This window comes from Alligator sinensis, unplaced genomic scaffold, assembly GCF_000455745.1.
Source record: "Alligator sinensis unplaced genomic scaffold, ASM45574v1 scaffold173_5, whole genome shotgun sequence".
Taxonomy (NCBI): domain Eukaryota; kingdom Metazoa; phylum Chordata; order Crocodylia; family Alligatoridae; genus Alligator; species Alligator sinensis.
Genome location: NW_005842198.1, coordinates 754455 through 762656, shown reverse-complemented (window position 1 = coordinate 762656; position 8202 = coordinate 754455). Strand labels below are relative to the sequence as shown.

Genomic DNA, 8202 nt, shown 5'->3' with positions numbered 1-8202 from the left:
CCCCCGCTCTTAGCACTCCTGTGCCCCCCACCCCGGCCGGGCCGCTTGTCCCAGCCCCAATCCCTCCCTCCCCCAACCCCAATGGACTTACCAACTGGAGGCAGCTATGTCCAGCATGGTGAGGACTGCTGCCTGTTTAGTCTATGGCCGAATCTCCGAAGTGGCGCCGAATCTTTGGATCTGATTTGGCCTCATCAAATCAGGACAGTAACTTGAATCTCTGAATCAAATCACTGTCCCTCTGAATCAGCCAAATCCGAAGCGAATACTTGCTGCTTTGCACAGGCCTAGTCCTAAGTCTTCTGACTAGATAGGTTTCTGGTCCATGCTTTCAACACTGCATATGCCTGCTAAATGGAAAATAATGAGCAGGCACTGAAAGTCATTATTTCCTCCTAGGAGAGCGTCTACATCACTTGGCTGTAGATTCATACTCTGTTGTGCTTTTTCTGTCTGGCACTGTAAATCTTGAATTCTCTTCTGAAGACTAGCAAATTTTGAGCTACAGTAGAGAATCATAGAGAAGTAGGGCTGGAAGGGACCTCCAGAGGCCATCTCGTCAAACCCGCTGCATGAGGCAGGATGATCCCTTTCTAAAACATCCCTTACAAACCATAATCTAAACCCTTGGTCTCCAACCTTTTTGGGTGGAAGATCACTTTTTGAATTAAAAAGCAACCCACAATCTACTGTGTACCTAAGCCCTCCTGCTTGACCCCAGGGAGCCATGCAACCGGAACCTCCTGAACAGAATGTGCAAACAGGCATGTTTCTAGGCCTGGCGCACAAGTTAGTGCAGGAGTTTGCACAGGAGGGGCCCGAGGCCCTAGGTAGCGAGCCTCAAAGGAGCGGTTGCCACATTAGTAGCCAAACAACTACTGGCGCAATGGTTGGTGGGACGCATCACACCGAAGGTTCCCCCCTGCGGCTGGATCCCTCCCCTCGGGTACTTCTGAGGCCTACTCCCAGATGGAACCCATGGTTCCAGCCTCCCTTCAGACAGAGCCCCTGGCTCTTAGCTTTGGGGGCTGTCTGACATGATTTCATGCACATGGGATCAGGAGCATTGCAACCTCCCCTTATGAGGTTTGTTCCATATTGGAGTCTCTGGAATCCCAGATAGTGGAGCTCCAGACCACGGTTCAGGAGCTTCGTGCCATCCGGGATGGCGAACAGGAAACTAACTCCTACTGCCAGGTCCTTCACCCCAGGACAGAAGAGTGACCTAGGTAGCCTGCCAGGACCAGGGAGGCCAAGAGGCATTCCCATATTGTCCAGCCAAGGGGCTAGACAAAGGTTGTCTCCGTGCTGAAGTCTCACTATACCAGGGTCACCCCCCCCATCTGGATCTCTGCAACAGGTGCAAACCTCTTGCAGCACCAGTAGAGCCTGCAGAGCTGCCAGCTATTGCAAGTGAGGAAGAAACATGACCAGATATAATCCCTAAGATGAAATGCAGAGTAGTCGTTGTGGATGACTCCCTCCTGAGGGGGACAGAGGGAGCAATCTGTCGCCCCGACCCTTTAACCGGGGAGGCCTGCTGCCGATCAGGAACCCATATCCGGGATGTGGCTGAGAGAATCCCAAAATTTATCCAGCTCTCTGACTACTACCCTATGCTCCTTATCCATGTGGGCACAAATGGCATGGCTTAGAGCAATCCCAGCAGGGTCATGAGTGGCTACAGGGCTCTGGGAGTAGGGGGTTGGGGGCACAGGTGTTTTTTTCCTCAGTCCTTCCAGTTATGGGTCATGACAGAGGAGGGAGAGATGAATTGAGGCAGTAAACAAAAGACTGCAACACTGGTACCACCGTGAAGGCTGTGGCTTCTGTGACCACAGTCCGTTCTTCAGAGAGAGGCAGTGGTTCGTTGGGAAGAGACCACCTCCACCTTACTCCACTGGGGAAGAAGCTCTTCTCAGCCAAAATGACTGACTTGCTCAACTGGGTTTAAACTGTGCTCGCTGGGGGATGGGCGGACAACCGCCAGAGCAAGCTCATTGAGCATCAAACACAAAACCAGCAGGTTACTATGCTTAAGGGAATCCACTCCTACTCCAGCCCAGGAACAGAGCTTCTCCATGAGTACAAGGAAGCCTAAGGCCTCCACCGGCACATTTACGTGCCTGTACACTAATGCTAGGAGTTTGGGGAATAAACAGAAGGAACTGGTCCTCCTAAACAAAAATTTTGTCCAAAACAAAAATTACTATGATATCATGGGGATCATGGAGCCCTGGTGGGACTCCTCCTATGACTGGAGTACCAGTATAAATGGCTATACCTTGTACAGGAGAAATCGTGCTGAAAAAAGGAGTCGGACGGTGTAGCTCTCTATGTCCGTAGAAGCTGAGTTTGGCACCCATGGAGGACGATTGGAGATTCTTTGGGTTAGAATATGAGGGGAACATAGTGAAGGGGATACAATGGTAGGAGTCTACTACAGACCTCCAAACCAGAAACAAGTGCTTGACCAAGAATTTGCCAGGGAACTGGCCAAGGCTGCACACTCTGTGTATGGCCATCATGGGAGACTTCAACTACCTGGACATCTCGCGGGATAAGCACTTGGCTAAATCCAGTCGTTCACAAAGCTTCCTTATATGTGTGGATGAGCTCTACCTGTCCCAAGAAGGTTATGAGCTGACAAGAGCTAAGGCGCTGTTGGACCTGATACTGGCCAATGGGATGATCTAAGCAGTGACCTAAGAATCGAAGGGAAGCTGGGTGACAGTGACCATGAGTTGATCACTTTCACTATCCATCGCAAAGCTGGCAAGTCATCCAACAATACAGTAGTCCTTGACTTTAGGAAAGCTGACTTTCATAAGCTCAGGAGGCTTGTTCTTGTGGCCCTGAGAGGCTATGATTTCACAGGGAAGGGAGTTCATGATGAGTGGTTGCTCTTTAAGGAAGCGATCCTAGAAGCACAAGGCAAGTCCATCACAAGCCATAGGAAAGGTGGTAAAAGGGCTCAACAATCCCCTTGGCTCAACAGGGAACTCACGGACCTCCTACATCTAAAAAGAGAGGCTTATAAAGGATGGAGGAGAGGAAACACCACTAATGGGGAGTATACTGCACTGGTACACACCTGCAGGGAACGGACTAGAAAAATCAAGGCTGCAACTGAACTCCATCTGGCTACACAAATCAAGGCCAATAAAAAGTACTTTTTCAGATATGTGGGGAGTCAAAAGAAAAACAAAGGCAAAATTGGACCCCTGCTAAACCAGCTGGGGCAGCTGACTACCAACACCCAGGAAAAAGCCAATCTGCTTAATGATTACTTTGTGTCAGTTTTTCACCAGCGCAAAAGGACCACCCTGCCTAACATGATGCGGAACAACCAGGGTAAAGGTGAGTATATGCCCACCACTGGCGTGAATCTTGTGAGGGAGCATCTTGAGAGACTGGACCCCCATAAATCATCTGGTCCATATAGGTTGCACCCAAGGGTGCTAAATGAACTGGCAGACATCACAGCACAACCACTGGCAAGGATATTCAAGAACTTGTGGCACTTGGGTGGAGTACCTGAAGATTGGAAGAGGGCCCATGTGGTGCACATCTTCAAGAAAGGGAGGAAAGTAGATCCAGGAAACCACAGGCCAATCAGTTTGCCCTCAATCCCTGGGAAGATTTTGGAAAACATTATCAAAAAAACCATTCTTGATAGGCTAACAGAAGACAACATTCTGAGGGATGGTCAGCACGGGTTTGTTGCGGGTAGGTCTTGCCTGACCAACATCATTTCCTTCTGCGACCAGGTGACATATCACCTGGACAAAAGGGAAGAGGTTGATGTCATATATTTGAACTTTAAAAAAGCCGTTGACCTGGTGTCGCATGATGTCCTTATGGAAAAATTGGGCAACTGTGGCCTCGACTACTCCACAGTCCAGTGACTGGAGAACTGGCTCCAAGGTCAGACCCAGAGAGTGACAGTTGATGGGACTGAATCAACATGGCACTCGGTGACTAGTGGTGTCCCCCAAGGCTCCATTCTTGGACCTGTACTCTTTAATGTCTTCATAAACAATCTGAAAACTGTTGTCAAAGCCAGACTGGCCAAGTTTGCTGATGTCACCAAACTTTAGGGAAGAGTGTCCACACTTGAGGATAGGTTGGTGATCCAGGCCAACCTCAGTTGGCTTGCAAGGTGGGCGGATGAAAACCTGATGGTATTCAATATGGAGAAATCCAAGGTGTTCCACCTCAGGAATAAAAATCTGTATCACACTTACAGGCTCAGCAATGCTACACTTGCTAGCACCATGACTGAAAGATTTGGGGGTCATGATTGATATCCACACTTGAGGATAGGTTGGTGATCCAGGCCAACCTCAGTTGGCTTGCAAGGTGGGCGGATGAAAACCTGATGGTATTCAATATGGAGAAATCCAAGGTGTTCCACCTCAGGAATAAAAATCTGTATCACACTTACAGGCTCAGCAATGCTACACTTGCTAGCACCATGACTGAAAGATTTGGGGGTCATGATTGATAACAAGATGAATATGAGCCACCAATGAGATACCACAGCTGGCAAAGTGAACAAAACTCTGGCTTGCATCTACCGATGCATCTCGATCAACACCCAGGATGTCATCCTCCCTCTGTACTCAACCTTGGTGAGGCCACAGCTGGAGTACTGCATCCAGTTCTGGGCTCCACAATTTAGGAAGGATGTGGAGAAACTTAAAAGAATCCAGAGGAGAGCCAAGTGTGTGATCTGAGGGCAAGAGAACAGGACTTATGAAGAGAGGCTGTGAGCTATGGGACTCTTCATCCTGGAGAAGCGCAGGCTCAGGGGTGACTTGGTGGCAGCCTATAAGTATATAAGAGGTGTGCATCAGGATCTAGGGGAACAGTTGTTCACCAGAGCACCCCAAGGGATGACAGGGTCCAATGGTCACAAACTCCTGCAAGACCGTTTTAGGCTGGACATGAGGAAAAACTTCTCTACTGTCCGAGCCCCCAAGGCCTGGAACGGACTCCCCCCAGAAGTGGTGCAACTACCTACCCTGGACACTTTCAAGAAACAAACATTTGGACATTTATCTTGCTGGGATCCTTTGACCCTAGCTGACTTCCTGCCCCTTGGGCAAGAGGCTGGACCTGATGATCTTGTGAGGTCCCTCCCAGCCCTAATGTCTATGATATTTATGACACCACCCCCCGCCTTCCGCAGGTCAGTCTGTGGAGAGGGGAGAGGCAGATTGAGGTGGAGAAAAAAATATTTGGGGATGCACCCCATGTTGCAGGGGGTATCTGTGGGGAAGTGGTAAGGGTAAAGGGCCATGGCGGGGCAGGGCAGGGCAGATTGAGGCCCCAGCAGTGAGGGAGGGAGCAGGGCACAGGCAGGCAGGAGTAGGGGCTGCGGGGAATGGGCCCCTGGCCGGGCTGGGAATGGGCCCCTGGCCGGCCAGGCATGGCCCCCGGGTGCCCCCAAGTGGGCACCAGGGGCCATGTGCCCTCTAGGCCTCTGCTTGTCCCCCACTCCTCCCAGCCCCTGCTCATGCCTGTGCCCTGCTCCCTCACTCACTGCTAGGGCATCAGTCTGCTCCCCGCATGCAGCCAGCCGGGAGTAGAACAGTGGCAAGCCTGGGGAGAGAGAGAGAGAGAGGAAGAACCTTAGCCTACTGTGAGTCCAAACCAGAAAGAGAAAGAAGCATACCGGGGAGCAAGGTAACCAGGGACTGATAAAATTACAGATTGGCTAATGTGTGGCCTGAAGCTGGACAGTACACTATCCGAACTGGACTTTTGAATCTAAAACCCTTACCGTAATGAGTGGATTTTGTTTTAGTTGCAACTTGGAATTAACGTCTGTGGTTGGCGTAAGGCGGGGTATAGGGGAGGTGGAGCCCCAAAAAGGGAAACCAGACAGGGAGACCAAAGGAGGGAATCAGGGGAGGCCGGACTTAAAAACATCCTCCCAGTAATAACCTATACCAACAAGATATGGCAGGGGAGAACCCCATGGGACCTTCCAAGACATCTGCCCAGACGACAGGCTGTTGACCAGAAAGGTGACGGTGGTGCCCAAAAGGCCAGAAAGAGAAAAACGCACTAGTGAGCAACATGGGAGGCTACAGTTGCATTTTTCAAGACTGTAACTACATTAAGCAAGGAGTAGCTGTATAATTGTTATGGTTGTCAGTCCCCTATTATTACCACACCTGTGTAGATTTGGGCAAACTTGCTTTGAGGATTTTTTTTAGGATAATAGATCGATGATTATGTTAAGTATGATAAAAGAAAAAGTGTTGTTGGTTGTTGCCTGTTGCAGGCTTGTTGTAGTGGATTCCTCATATTTTAAATAGTGAATTAGTATTTCTTATTGTACCTGCATCCCCTCTTTAATTAAGCAAAATAATAACTGATCATAAACCATTGTAATCTTGGTTTGAAATCCTCTTTTTTGCCTTGCAAAAAGAAGGTGATCTCTTCAGTAAATATAATGATCTAAATCCTGCTTTTACCATAGGTTGGTCAGTTGAAGCTTCTAGTTACTGGAGTGTAGTCGGTCCTGTCTTCCCCATAATCAGGCATCTGCTCATTCATGATTCCTTACATGCAATATCCTTTCAGATTTGTGTGTGCGCGCGCGCGTATCTATAATATAAAATAAGAAATGAGAAGAAAACTGAATACTTGTGTTATACTTTTGTTTCAGTAGTTCAGGTGTTCTTACACATTTAAATGCTGTGTAGACTAACTGAAGTTACCATTCCTACCAGCAGATAAGCCAGGTGCCCAAAAAATTACTTGGACAATCTGTTTTTACATGATGTGGAAGCTAAAAAAAAACCATCAAAAAAAACCCCAACAAAACCCCCGCAAAGATTCAAACCTTCATTCCTTACTAACACCTTACTTGCAAAAACTCCTTTTCAAGTCAGTGGGAATTTTGCCAAAACTAGGACTGCATCAGTTGGCCCCAAGATTTACAAAGAGCAAGTGTGAATTTGTCAGTTAACACTTATTATTTAGGCAGTATAGAAGTACACAATTTGCATGAATATAAGGTCTTCAGGAATTGTTTTTATATGACCTAGTAGTACAGATCTAGTCATACACACAGTCCCTCTAAAGCAGGGGCGGACAATTATTTTGGATGGAGGGCTGCTTGCTGAGTTTCGGCAAGCCATTGAGGGCCATATAACAGGCAACCAGAGGCAGATAAATATTAATTTTCTAAAATGTTTAGGGGCCCTGCGGGCTGGATAGAATGGCCTGGCAGGCTGCATCCAGCCCATGGGCCACATTTTGCCCACCCCTGCTCTAAAGGAAGCAGTGCCAGGTGTCATTGACCATTTGTCAACTCAGATGGCTCCAACTTTAGTGGAATATAGTGAATTCAAAAAGATGCATTGCAGTGTAGTGAATTCAGACTGACTTGCATTACATGGGTTTGGAAATGCCTGACTTCTAAATTTCTCTTACTTTAAACTCAGCCAAATTCTGTTATTTCTTCCACAACAACTGTTGGTGTACCTATATTTGTTATGTGGTAGGAAAAGATATATATATATATCCATAATGATAGTGAATACTAATATAATAAAAGGCCTAATGTGTCTGTCTATCTGTAACACTTTGGGCCAAATGTGCATGTGCCACCAAGAGGGCGGCAGCAATTGGCTGCACAGCCCAGGCTGCTCAGGCCCAAGTTTGAGCCACTGCCGGGGAAATTTCTGGCATTGGCGAACATGCCCCAGCTGCCCAAGCAGCAGGGCTTCCCCACGCCTCCTTGCCCGAGGCTGAAGGGGAGGGTCATGGTGGCGGTGCCACCCCCAGGATGGTGGGCAGGGAAGGAGGGAGGCGGACGCGGGTCGGGGGGTTTGGAGCAGGGCCAGACCCAGAGTGGCAGAGAGAAGGGGTAGAGCAGGGCTGGACCCGGAGTAGCAGGGGTGTGTTGAGCAGAGCTGGACCTGAAGTGGCGGGAAGGGGGGGTAGAGCAGGGCTGGACCAGGAGCAGCAGGGGAGGAGAGTGGGGCTGGACCTGGAATGGTGGGAATGGGGGGTAGAGCAGGGCTGGACCTGGAGTAACAGGGAGTGGGGGTAGAGCAGGGCCAGACCCAGAGCAGCAGGGGACGTAGAGCATGGCCAGACCTGGAATGGCATGGAGTGGGGGTAGAGCAGGTCTGGACCCGGACCGGCAGGGGGGGTATAGTGGGGCCAGACCCCGGGGGG

General features: G+C 49.3%; 1 protein-coding gene across 8 annotated transcripts in view; it reads left to right on the top strand.

Annotated features, from left to right (window-relative positions):
• Window positions 1–8202, top strand: part of RPGRIP1L (RPGRIP1 like) — a 171872-nt gene that overhangs the window by 57012 nt on the left and 106658 nt on the right. The window lies entirely within an intron of this gene.